Source organism: Marmota marmota, unplaced genomic scaffold (genome assembly GCF_001458135.2).
Source record: "Marmota marmota marmota unplaced genomic scaffold, marMar, whole genome shotgun sequence".
NCBI classification, from domain to species: Eukaryota; Metazoa; Chordata; class Mammalia; order Rodentia; family Sciuridae; genus Marmota; species Marmota marmota.
Genome location: NW_026000108.1, coordinates 18,607,053 through 18,620,674, shown reverse-complemented (window position 1 = coordinate 18,620,674; position 13,622 = coordinate 18,607,053). Strand labels below are relative to the sequence as shown.

Below are 13,622 nucleotides of genomic sequence, written 5' to 3'. Positions count from 1 at the left end.
CCGTGAGGTACAAATGGCCCCCTCAAATATAAATAAATAAATAAATAACATTTTAAACGCGGTCACTACCGCAGGTGTGCTGGGGACGGGAGATGCATTTGGTCAGATAAATTGTTATCAGCTAGTTTCTCTTCTTTTCTCTCTCTCTCTCTCTCTCTCTCTCTGTCTTTTTTAGCCCCCATAAAAACCCAGAGTAAGTCACTGTGAAAAGCTATAATATGCTAATTTTGTTCTCATTTCCTGGCTTATTCCACTAGATTCGAGGCTCTTTATTATGTCTTCAAAATTTTTTCCCCATTGATGATACCCTTTCTTTTGGGCTCTGCTCTTTTGAAGTTGTATTTTTATGTCCCTCTGTAACTGACAGCAGTATATTTGTGTTTCAAATCAACTTCTAATGCAGGAAAACACGTTCCCAAGAGCCACACTGTCCAGTCTCAAGTTTAAAAATTTCTGAAAATGAGTGGGCTGCATCATCTGGACAGAAACATCCGGGCAGCTTGCCCTGAGCCTCCTTGGGAACAGGCGGATGTGGAGGATGGGGTGCCCTGGGATGGAGAGGCAGGCTTGCGATCCTTCACTGGCTGCCTGCAGTACAGGGCACGACCCAGGCGTTAGCAATACCCACCCACCATGAGGAGCACCCCTCACCACCCTGCCTGTGGCCACAGTCCCCCCTCCTGAGAATGGTCCCTGAGAACCCCTCGGGGAAATGACCTGCTAGGGTTTGAGTGTGTCTCCCAGGGTTCCTGCTTTGGGGAACTTCCTCCCTGTGGCAGTGTTGGGAGGTACTAGGGTCCCCGGGGCAGCGCCCTCAGGAGTGGATTCATGCTTTTTTCCAGGGAATGGGTTCGCTCAACGTATTTTGATTACCCTGGATGAGGGAGGCCCCACCTCCTGGCAGGTAACGATCTGGAAAGAAGCTACTCGTAGGTTTCTTTCTGTGCAAGACACATCTCAGGCCATGCATCATACGCAGGGCTGGGGGCCTGCTCTAGGAACAGGGAATAGATCCTATCGGGTCTGCTAGACCTGGAAGTTTCTGAGAGCCTCCATCGCAGCAGGAAGGAGATGCCACGTGTCCATAGGGTCACAGAGGGGTGTTCAATGAAGAGGTGATTCACAGGTGTGGGCAGGGTGAAGAAAACCTGTGGAGGGGTGTTGAAGCTCTCGAGGCCAGGGACAGCCATGGCCACCCATGTGTGTTGGGGCAGGAGTGAGATGATTCGAGAACCAAAGGAGAGAAAGACAGAGGTTTAATGGAGCCTGGTACTCGGACAGGAACGCACCCACTTCCCACCACTGGCCCAGCAGGGAGAGATCTGGGGGACGGACACCTGATCTCTCTCCCTGCACCCCTTAGTCTCCTGCTGGTACCTCTTACTGGCTGACCTTGGGTGGACAGCAGGGGCCAGGGAGGCTGATGACACAGTCCTCAGTTCTGGAGCCCAGGGTGGAATAAAGAAGACTAGCTGGGGGCAGTGGTGCACGTCTGTAATCCCAGAGGCTTGGGAGGCTGAGACAGGAGGATCGCAAGTTCAAAGCCAGCCTCAGCAAAAGTGAGGCCCTAAGCAACTCAGGGAGACCCTGTCTTGAAATAAAACACAAAATAGGGCTGGGGATGTGGCTCAGTGGTCAAGTGCCCCTGAGTTCAATCCTCAGTAACTACCCCCTCCCCCCCAAAAGAAGGCTGGAGCAGAGGTCTGGAGGGACAAACTGAAACATCAGACCAACTCGTTGCTGAAAAGGCTCCTACTATGAAAACACAAAACCTTGAAAACATTATTCTGGCCTAAGCCTTCCATTTCAGAAGCTTGGAAAGTGAAGTGGAAACAGGGACTTGGACGGATCCCAATGGAAAACCTAGAATGCTCGTCTCCTGACTGCACATCCCTAGTTTGCTCTCAGGAATCATCCTCTGAGCCTTCTCTTGAGGACATCCTTCATAGTCACAGCCTCCTCAAAGCACCAGTGTTTGCAACCACTGGCTGGTTTTTCTCCATGGGTCTCTTAAATCACCCTCTGCCACCCGCTGCCCACCACTCCTGGGCTCGAGAATTTACAGTTCCAGTTAAAGTCACGTCCATGAAGGGGGAGGGCACAGAGGCTCTCCCTATCCCGTCAAGCCCCCAAATTGATTTGGCACTCGAAGTCACTGTTATATTTTATACTGAGTCTTCTGAATCAGTTCATTGAATTTTAGCTGTAGCTATATAAAATCCTCTCCAGTGAAATTATTTGGCCATATTGCGGATGGCTCTGCCATGATCCATCAATGCCACTAACTATCAGTGATAAAAAAAAAAAAATCTCCTTCTTCTCTTTTCATTGTAATGAATTTTCTAAACTTGGGTTGAACTTTAGAAGGCACTTTACTGGTTTTTTAAATTTTTAAAGTGTAGCACTTTACATTTTTATAAAGAGTTCACAGAGACGGGTGGTAGCGAAGCTTGGTTATTTCTTAGATTATAGAAAAGTTGCCAAAGAGACTGAAGCAGCCCTGGCTTGGAGTTGATGGGAGGGAAGGTGGACTTGGGGAGGGAGCATGCGAGTCCCAGGTGATGGGGCATCTGTATGGGTTAGGAAGGAGGAAGTCGGTAAGCATCGAGCGGGTAGGAATACCCAGCTGGTATTAGTCCAAGGCATCAGTAAGGTGATAAAGGGGGAAAAGTTGGCCTAATCTATCCAACAGTTGCAAATATATTTATTATTTTCTTGAACAGGAACCTGATTTGCCAGGCAGAGAGGAAGCCACAGAAGTCAACTTTAGAAAGATTTCTAGGTGGCGTGGGTGAAGGAGACAGAGGACATTGTAAAGAGCAAATCTTTCACAGTAAAGAGAGGGAAATAATGAATTCACCTGACTATTTGGATCTTGCCAATAATTGTGCATTAAGCAACTAAACTCTAAGAGTGTGTCTCTAGTCGACATAAATAAAAATCTGAGGCAAATCTTTGGGCTGGTCACAAAGCTGCTGTCAATATTAACTTCCCACTAGGTTGGCAGATAGGAAGTTTCTACCCTTCCAAGGATAAAGTGACCGTGTGATCACCGATTCTGTGGTCTCCTTGGGCTGCCATTAAATATATATGTTCTCTTCTGAAGGGAGCCCTGTTCAATTAATCAGCACTTGATCCTCTCACTATCTGTGCTGTGGTGTTTTAACCAATGAGAAGTCAAGCAAAAAGATTTAAAAACATATCTGGCAGGTACCTTCCCTTTGTTACAGTGTTGGCATTACTTGAATGACCAGGAAAAACTCATCCCTCTTCAGCCCCGCTAAGCTCACACTTGGAGGACACGTGTGAGGACAGCAGGCGCTCTGTATTCATTCAGGTTCTTTGGTTGCAAGCAACAGAAACGAACTCGTAAATTAAACCAAAAGGGATTGACTGGAAGGATATTGGAAACTCATGGACTGTCCAGGAGAAGATAAGCAGATGAGGAAGGGAACCGTGACACCCATCCCCGGCCACGCCTGGCCTCAGTGCTGGAGGAGGAAGTGCCACCCTGCGCCTGCACTTCTGGTTGGCAATCCAAAGCCCCAGCGGCGGGGTGGAGGGTGCAGTTGGCTAATCACAGGTCCTGTGCATACCCCTGACTGTATCCGGTCAGGGAAAGAGAGGGCCCATCTTCATAGCAAACTGTCCTGCAATGAAGATGTTAGTAGAAATTCTTCAAAAATGATCCAGGACAATCCCCCCACACAACATGTGTCCACAATAGAACCCAAGAGGAAAAAGAAGAAGAAGAAAAAAAACAATGAACACTTTTCTCAAAAACATTTATTATCTAAATTCTTCAAATTTTTCCAGTAGAAAGGTCCTTGGTCTGTTGTCCTGAAACAATGGTTCTCAAGTGGTGGTACCCAGACAACCCAGCACCACCTGGCGCATCTGCCTCTCAGGACTGCATAACAAAGAACCTCAAAGAGCCGTGGCTTAAAACAACAGAAATGTGTTCATGCCAACTTCTGCCATTATACATGTACTCTTTTTTTTTTTTTGCATTAAAATTCTTAATACACATATATACCACAATCTTTCATACTTTATATACAGAGATACAAAAAGTTGTGCTCTATATGTGTAATAAGGACTGTAATGCATTCCACTGTTGTGTATTTAAATAAATAGATAAATAAATAAATAAAAATAGAACAACAAAAACAACAAAAATGTGTTCTCTGGCAGAGCAGAAGTCAGGAGTTCTGAAATCAATGGGAAGTTCCATTGGGAAGCTGTCATTTGAAGGAGGGTTTGAAGGGACAGCGACTGTGCTGGGGAGGCAGGACCCTGAAGCAACACAGGACTGTACTTGAGCTCTAAAGGTTGTAAGCTGCAGTGTACTTACACTTGCCCAAAATAGCCGGCATCACCATCTTCATTATCTCCATCCACTCGAATCATATGTGGTCTAAAGAAGTCATCACATGATGACTTTCAAAATTTGCTTGCATCAAAGGTCGGCACTTCCACCTTACCAACAGATTTACTATCTCTGAACTCTGTTTTCAGTGTATTTAATATTGTTTCTTTCCTCCAGAGAAATTTAAAGATTATAAAATAACAAAAGAAAAAAAATGAATAATGTTCTCTTTTCAGATTTCCAAGCTCAGATTCCTCTTGATCAGTGCTCTGTCGTTTCTCTTTAATGCCAGTAACTGATGTGTGCTACAGACTCATCCTCGGGGCTTGGATGAATTGAATTTTCGCTGTTTGGAGATCTTGGTCCAGATGAACTCTGGCTGTTTCACTGTGATTAAACTTTATGCCACATATCAATCAATCCATCAGCCAGGAAGAAATTTCAAGCATATGCTTCGTGCTTCAGTACTGTGTTAAGTATTTTTGGAGAAGGCTAGGAAAGTGCATATAGAAATATTAAATAACCCCCTCAAACACTCATTCCTACATGTCAACATAACACTCAAGGAGGCAGTGTGATATTTAGGAGAGTGGGGCTTTGGTGTCTGAACACCCATATATGTTGCAACTTTCTCTTCCTGCTCCAGATCAGCCTGTGACAGCAACATTTACTCTGTATTGAATTCCATGTGCTCCTCCATTGTCCCCATTAGTCACATGACTAATTCTAGCCAATAAATGTGAGCAGTAATAATGTGTGCCACTTCCAGGCCACAGCATTTAAGAGCCAGGGTGTGACTCTAGCTTCTCTCTTCCTCTTCCATAGTAAGCTTTGAAGCCATCTGCTGAGACAGTACAGTAAGTAAAACCTCTATCAGCCTGAATCCCTGAGTGGCTGAATGGAGCAGAGCTTCCTGCTTACGGAGATGGAGCAAGAAATAGGTCTTTGTTGGTTAAGCTACTGAGCTGTGGTTTTGAATGTTGTCATTGGTAGTTCTTCCAGACTGTGAGTTTGAGTAAGTGCTTTAGTACATGAATCAATGAATGCTTGGAGAGTGTTCATCATAACCAGTTTTTTCTTTTTAAACAAAGTTCATCTAACTCCTTCTCCTTTACTTATTTACATTTTCTTTATTATTTATATAGTTTACTTATTACGTAATCTTGGATAAACCCATGTCTTCACTTACTCGGTACATGAATGTTAGCTGGTATGTGTTATTATAAAAAAAAAACCACACAACCATATTTCACTTTAAATTTACTAATTTATGACCACATACCTCATGTGAATCCAGAATCTCACCTTGTTGCCTAATCTGTACCTTTTTCCATTTTACCTCTTAGCTGATGACCTTGTTTCTCCTTTCACTGAGAAGCCAAAATAGATGGAGAAGAATTTCCTCATGTTTTGACCTCCACGAGGACCAAACCATTTATAGCTGCATCTACCCACTCTTCTGTCCTAAGACCAACTCTTTCTGTTGAGCACTGGCTCCCCTCCTTTCGTATCTACTCAGAGACTTGGTTTATGCAGTACCTCTGTCCTCTCCAGTAGTATGAATCCCTCTCTATAGATGTACATTCCCCTGAATGTCAGAACATGCTCTAATATTGCCTATCTTTAAAAAAGATCCTTTAATCATATCCCCTATGACCCATTTCTCTCTTGCTCTTCAGTTACCTCCCTCTACTTTCTCATCCTTTCTTCCTTCCCCCTTCCTCCATTGTAGCTACTTCTGTCAATCAGGAGACTTCTGCACTGGCCAAAGCCAAAGGGCAAATAGCATCTGATTCGACCAGCAGCAGCAACTCAGGAGAGTGTTACCCCTTTCTTGAAACATCCTTTCCCCCCAGCCTCCCATATATCACTCTTTCTTATTTCTTTTTCAATGGTGGCCTCTTTCCTGTCTCTTTGCTCGCCCCTACTCTTTGTGATCTCTCATGGTGACAGCCCCAGGTTCCATTTGGTCCTGTGGTTTTAAACACCAGGCACACATTGCTAACTTGCGAATTTATAAGTTCAGATCTCCCCTGAACTCAGGACTCATATATTTCTACCACATATTCATTCATTTAGGCTATTACAATAAAATACCATAAACTAGGAAGCTTACAAACAACAGAAAATTTATTGCTCTCAGTTTTAGAGGCTGGAAGTCCAAGATCAAGGCCCAGCTGGCTGAGTGTGTAGGGAGGCTTGCTTTCTGATTTGTGGATGGCATCTTCACGCTGGGTCTTCACAGGGTGGAAGAGGCAAACAAACTCCTTGGGTGTCCGTAGAAGGGCACTGAGCCCATTTCTGATGGCTCTGCCCTCAACCTAATTATCTCTCAAGGCCACCCCTTAATGTCTTCACCCTGGGGAGCAGGTTTCAGGTTTCAGCTCATGAAGTTTGGGGTGACACAACCATGCAGACCATAGAAGTTTGCTCAATTAAAAGCTCCAGTGTGATTTCTGATAATCTCTCTCTGAACTTGATCTGAAGCATAACTCTTTATTTTCATTACTCCTTACCTTAAATCTTTTTCTCCTATGTCTTTTTTATTCCACTAAATGATAGTCATCTAGCCTCAAAAATCTAAAAATCAGCTTTAATTCATCCTTTCTCTCCCATTTCCATCCACTCTGTTGGCAGGCCTTGCCAGCTGTAATTTCAAAATCCCAAACCCAGAATCTGGCCACTTGCTGCCTCTCTCTTGCTGCTACTCTAAGTCACCAACACCTCTCACCAGGATGATGGCAGGAGCCCCACGCTGGTCTCCCTCCTTCCTTCAGTTCTTTCCTCTGATCCATTCTCCACAGAACAGCCAGAGTGCTCCCTCTGACACATGTGCTATTTCATGTTGCTCTCCTAAGAAAGCATCTCATCACATTTGGAATAAAATATGAAGACCTAACCTTGACTCCAAGGCTCCTGATCATCTCACCGACACTCTGTCTGAGTCAGCTGTTCAGGCCTCTTGGAAGGGCCCTGATCCCATTTGTAGTGACTTACCCTATTGCTCCTTCCTCTTTAGCACAGTCACCATATATCTTTGACCTCTTTGATTTTTTTTTTTTGGTAATCAATCCTCAACACTGAGTGTGTCCCATCTCAAGGCCTTGTCCTAGTGGCTCCCTCTGTCTAGAGTGTGAAATGGCCCCTTTCTATCTTTGCCACGGTCCAACTCCTCACTTCATTCTCTGCAGTTGATTGTTTCCAACAATGGCTGCAATCAGTTCTGCCCACTGGAAGGTGAGTCTATTTTTCCAACATTGAATCTGGGCTGATCTTGTGGCCTGCTCTGATGGTAAAATGCAGAGAAGGTAGCAGTGTGTCAGATATAAGACTGACTTTTAGGAGGCCTGGCAGCTTGCCCTTAGGGATGTTTTCTGTAGGGATGCCAGTTACCATGCAAGAGCAAGCTAAATTACCAAGTGGTGAGACAACACAGAGAGACACTGAGTACATACAGAGGGGACTCTGAGATCTCAAGCAGACATAAATGACTTCTTAGACCTTTCAGTCTTGTCCAGTGCTGACTGAATAGGTCAGGTGCTTGATCCCAGTTGATGTCACATATAGCAGAAGAACCATCCAGCTGAGCCCTTTCCAAGTTTCTGACCTACACAATCATGAAAAATGATAAATCATTGTTTAAAGCAAATAAATCTTGGGCTAGTTGGTTAGATGACAATAGACAACTAAAATGCCCTCTAACTTCTCTTTCTATTTATTTTTCTTCATAACAATTATCTCAATAAGAAATTACACAATTAGTCAGGGGCAGTGGTACATGCCTATAAAACCAGTTCCTTCCTTCCTTCTTTCTTTCTTTCCTTCCTTCCTTCCTTCCTTCCTTCCTTCCTTCCTCCCTTCCTCCCTTCCTCCCTCCCTTTCTTCCTTCCTTCCTTCTTTCACCAGTTTCTTGACTTGAGGCTGAGGCATGAGGATCCCAAATCAGAGGCCAGCCTCATAAAATTTGTGAGGCCCCAAGCAACTTAGCGAGACCCTGTAAAAAAAAAAAAGCAAAAAGGACTGGGAATATAGCTCAATGGTAAAGCATCCCTGGGTTCCATTCCCAGAAAACACACACACACACACACACACACACACAAAGAAAGAAAAGAAATCACACCATTATTGCTTTGTCTACCACTTATTATCAGTTTCTCCTTCTCGATTATAAATTCTGTGAGGAAAAGGATTTTGTTTTGTTCACCACACTATTCCCAATGCTTAGAACAATATCTGGTCACTTTCAGAACTCAATAAATATTTGTTGAATCAATCTACTACAAATGTCAATGGACACACGAGCCTCACTTTTCCACACACACACACACAAAAATCATATCAAAAGCATTTTCTTTTAAATCCTAACATCCAATACATTTTCCTTTTCCTTTTCAAAATATGCATTTATTTCATATTTTTTTGGCCCTGGAGATTGAACCCAAGGTCTCATGCAGCCAAGCACACATCCAGCCCTGGGGAACAAAACTCCAACCCCACTATTTGTCATCTAAATCTGAGGTCTCTCTTGGTTACTAGGAAAACTTGCCAGGCATTAAACAAAAAAAATCCAGAGAATACTTTGATTCACGACCTGCCGTGCCCTTTAAGATGGCTTGGGCATCTTTGCCATTCTCTGGGGCACAGAGCCATGCCGTGGGTAGTTGCATGACAGAGTGCCATTTAGTCCCCTTTCTTCCCAGCCTGGATTAGAGCCGCCCACCCCTCCCACTTAAGTGGGTACAAGTCCTAGCAGGGGCTGCCAGGTCCTTATGAATCCGAGAGATCCCACCAGTTTTCCATCAGGACAGCACAGGACGGCCCGTGGTGAGTCATCGCAGGAGATGGTTTCCCAGTACTGTTCCTTCCTGAGTCACCGGCCCTGGCAATGCGCAGTTGGGCGCTGCGCTGGGGGCGCCTGTGTCTGGACCAGGTTGACTGTGCTTTCTTCATGCCTGGTTGGAACTCGGAGGCCTAATTAGCACAAGGCTCCTCTCCCCATCATCGATCATCGTGTGGATGGTTCTAAATTGGCTCCTACAGTCCCCTCTTCTCTGCAAATGAGCAGGAACTTTCCAATGGGAGATGGTGAGGCTGATCGCCAGGTCCCCGACACCGCCCTCTGCGCAGCCCTTCCCTGGTTTCAGGTTTTCTGTACTATAGGTTTCATTTTGGGGAGCCACACTGCTGGGCTGTAATTTAATTTTTCTAAATTTAGTCTGTAGAAGGCTCCCGGCAAGTGGAAGGGGATTACAGCTTACCAGGAATCCACAGTTAAGCAAAGGAAAGTCCTCTCTGGGGAGCTGGATTTATTTCTGGAGTTGGGGGACTCAAAAGGAGACCAAACAGACTCAGCAGCCACACTTCCCTACTTCAATTTAACAGTCTCTTAAGCACAAAATCAAACACAATAGAAACCAAGTGGCTGGAGTCTTTTCCTGCGTGTCTCACCTTTGTTTTGCTGCCTTCTGTCTGGCTGTCCCCTATACGTCCCCAAAGACCCCCTTGTACTTCCTGTGAAGACCTGTGGCTTTTTAAGGAGACACAGTGGCATCTCCTACAACGGTTCCCTGGATGACAGCAGCAATCTGGCAAAGCCAGGAGGAAAACTACTAACAGATCAGGTCTGTTGAAAATCTTTATTAGAAAAGGCACTAATTATGTACTCTGCCTTCCAGAAAATCCACTGAGTGCCTAAAATGGTATTTGGTGTCATGAGAAATAAAGAAATGAATCAGTTTTACATTTTAGTCTTTGCTAATAAGGAAGTTAAAAAAGAAGCCACAACATAACACAGTGGTTCAGCATGGACTGTGGAACCAACTGGCAGTGGGAGGTCCTCTCATGTCCTCGTCTTCACCTTGGACACATCAAAAGTAGGAACCTCAGAGGATTATGAGGTTTAACGTGTTGACAGATGTAACCAGGAGAGCGTCTGGCATGTAGTGATTTCTGTGGAGATGAGTCATGGATGTCGTATGCACACCTACATTCTCCATATAATGTGGGAAATGCCCGTTACAAAGGACAGGCACATTGAACACTGTCAGAAAAATATTGGTTGCAGCTGGAGAGAACTGGGAAAATGTCTTCGAAGACCACAGTGGCAAGGAGAATGACATTCAGTAAATACGACATTTGCTTCACCTGCTTTCCCACTCCTTTGGAATTAGACAGGGTCCGAGACCAGTTCTGGCCAATGGAATGTGTGTGAAAGTATGAGGGCACTTGGTTTCTCTCTCTCCTGCTGCAGTCAAGGAGAAGGTTGCCCGTCCTAGATGGAGCACAATGGCCATCACCCTGGGTACCTGAGTGGAGCACAGACACATCCCCCACCAAAGACACACAACCCCATGAGCAAGACATAGCAGAAGCAAACTATGAGTGTGTCATTTGTTAAATCACTTGGAGTTTAGGCTCCACTTATCACTGTAGTATTACCTTGTCTGTCCTAAGGTCATAGATGACACATTAAATATAATATGTGATAGATATTATAATACATGCACATATTGTATGTTTATATGCCTGGAGATATATATAGTGGTGGTTGGTAGTGGTGGAATACCTGTCTTCCCCACCCCTGAAAAAAAGAATGTAAATAGGACAAAGTAAAACAATATTTGGTTGGAAACAAAAGTGGAGATCATATAGTGGAAGGCCTTAGATTTCAGACTAGAGCATTTAGACTGCATTCTGTGCAAAAGGAAGCCACTCAGTTTGTGTTTCCTGGGATAATTACACAGAGCAGGTGGTGCAGCAAGAGCCCCTGAAGGGCAAGTGGCTTTCACAGATTCAGGGGCACCTGATTGAACCAGAGGGTCCCTCCCTTCCCCAGAAATCTCAGAACACTGGAAGTTTGTTTTGTAAGTGAATACCAAACAGAGTTGGATTTTATGATCTTTTTTTTTTTTTTGTACTGAATATTGACCCCAGGACATGTTAACATTGAGCTATATCCCCAGCCCTTTTTAAAACATTTTTTATATTGAGATGGTCTTGCTAAATTGCTTATAGCTTTGCTAAGTTGCTGAGGCTGGCCTCCAACTTGCAATCCTCCTACTTCAGCCTCCCTAGCTGCTGGGATTATAGGCATGTGCCACCATGCCCAGCAGATTTTATGATCTTTAAGACAGAATTTCATACTGTGATTTCTCGCCTATCTCCATATCCTCCTCTGTCTGGCGCTGCAGGACTCCTCTGTGTTTGCTATTGGAACTAGAATAATGTCTCAGCATGAGAGTTCCTAGAAAGGACAACCAGAATCTTTCACACACCCTTCACTGAGTGGGGCCTTTGCTGAGTGAGGGTGTTTTTAAAAGTGGGAATGGTCTCTAAAACTCCATAACCAATATGGATACTCAAAAGTGCTTGAAATGGAAAAGAATCTGTGGCTTGACAAAACAAAGAATCAAAGTTTTGTGGTTTTTTTTCTGGCAATATTAAAAGATATTAAAGCAACCCATGCTGTTACAACGTGAACCCCAAACTCTGAAAATGGCTCAAACACGGCAGATGTTTATTTCTTACCCACAAAAATCCCCAGATGGTGTTGGTGGTTGGGAGGTGGCTTCCCTCCATGTGCTGATTCGAGGGCCTGGGCTCTGCCCATCTGTGCTGCGTCAACCCTCAGATGCAGTTTCCAAGGCCACCATGCTTATCTGCTCCCCGCCAGCTGGTGGGAAAGAGGATGGAGTCTCATGCTAACTGGTTTCTGGCCAAGAAAAGTAAACAGTCATAGGGTCTTTTAATCAGGAAACAGGCAAATAAATGTCATTTGCCCATGTGCCCAGGAGACTTGGTAAGGTGTCTGGGAAATCACAGCTGCTCTGCCAACCTGGTATTGTTCCCCCAAATGTGTTCTTGTCAACACAGGTCCTAGAAGCAATGGAACCAAACTTCCGGTTCCTGGTTCTTTCGACAGGTGCTTATGGAGGTACTTGCTCAATCAAAAGCACCTGCTTGGTGGCTGGAGTCGGGGATGAGGGAGAATATGGCTAACCTCAAATTTATAGTCCAGTGGGAGGGGATCTGCCCCTCCATGCAGTCACACATGGCTTAATGATGGGACTGTTCTGAGAAGTGCTCAGTTAGGCAGGAATGCCACTGAGCGTGGTGACATGAACCTGGATGGAACAGCTCCTGCAAGCCTAGGCCATGTGGCATGCATGGCATGGCCTGTTGCTCCCAGGCCCATGTTGAGCTCAACAACACACATTAAAGCAGGCACAGAGATGACGATGTAGTCAAGAAGACGCGGAGAACACAAGATGCATGTGGCGACTCCTGACAGTGTAGGTAAAGCAACGGCGTCCCAGGGAGCCTCTCTTTGCAAGCTGGAGTACTCTCCAAAGCACCAAGAAGGCACAGCATGAGCCAGAGATGCAGAAGTCCATGATGGAGCATCAGGTACTGCACGTAGTTGTATCGTGCTGTCTTCATATGCCCATCAGCTCAGTAGGTTTGTCCACACCGGCATCATCACAAGCATAGGAGTGTGGTGTTGTGATGTCACCACGATCACCACATCACTAGGTGACAGGAATTCTTCAGCTTCATCACAATCTTAGGGGACCATCATCCTATGTGGTGTCTCATGGACGAACACTTCATTATGCAGCATGTGACAAGATATCATAGGTATCAAATATAAAGGAGCAAAACACAAAAACTCCAAGAGAGGCTCAGATGTGTGCCTCTGAAAGTTTAGAAGAGGGGATAGCAAGACGATCCTGAGATGGAGTGCAGTGTTCTCTGCATAGGCACCAAGGTAGGATGTTGAGACTGTCTTGTGTCTGCAGCGGGGCAGGAGCCGAGCAAGATGAGAGGGAGTCCAAGCTGGAGAATGGGTGCAGGTCCAACCTTCGGGTTCCCCCTGACTGCACGCAGTGGGCCACCCAATCACGGATCAGCTGGTTCTATTTTTTCCCACCTATTCATTAGACAGGTCTGTTGCTCCCTTTCCACTTCAGATAATTCTAAAGATGATTATGGAAATGATGGCATTGGTGGTGCTCATGATTAGGAGGGAGAAGAGATTTTCTAAAATGTCCTAATCTTCCCAGAACTCTGTCTCTTTCACTCTGAGAAGAATCTTTGAGACCATCATTCATGAGCTACTGCAATCCAGTTTCTGCGGGAAAGAAAGCATGACAAGTTATGGACTGTTTTTGAGAAAAAGCAGAGCAATCAGCTTAGAAAATGCTGCAGTCCGGCTGCAGCAAAATAACCGGGGGGGGACGAGCAACTTGTGTAC

At 45.0% G+C, this 13,622-nt stretch overlaps 1 long non-coding RNA gene across 1 annotated transcript in view; it reads right to left on the bottom strand.

Moving 5' to 3' along the window:
- Positions 1-7,432: 7,432 nt before the first annotated feature.
- The window catches only part of LOC125610943, a 21,284-nt gene continuing 15,094 nt past the window's right edge, over positions 7,433-13,622 (bottom strand). Inside the window, exons 2-3 of the long non-coding RNA XR_007341047.1 lie at positions 11,897-13,499; positions 7,433-7,976 (exon numbers count right to left, since the gene is read on the bottom strand). This is a non-coding gene — a long non-coding RNA (uncharacterized LOC125610943). The remainder of the gene's footprint in view (positions 7,977-11,896; positions 13,500-13,622) is intronic.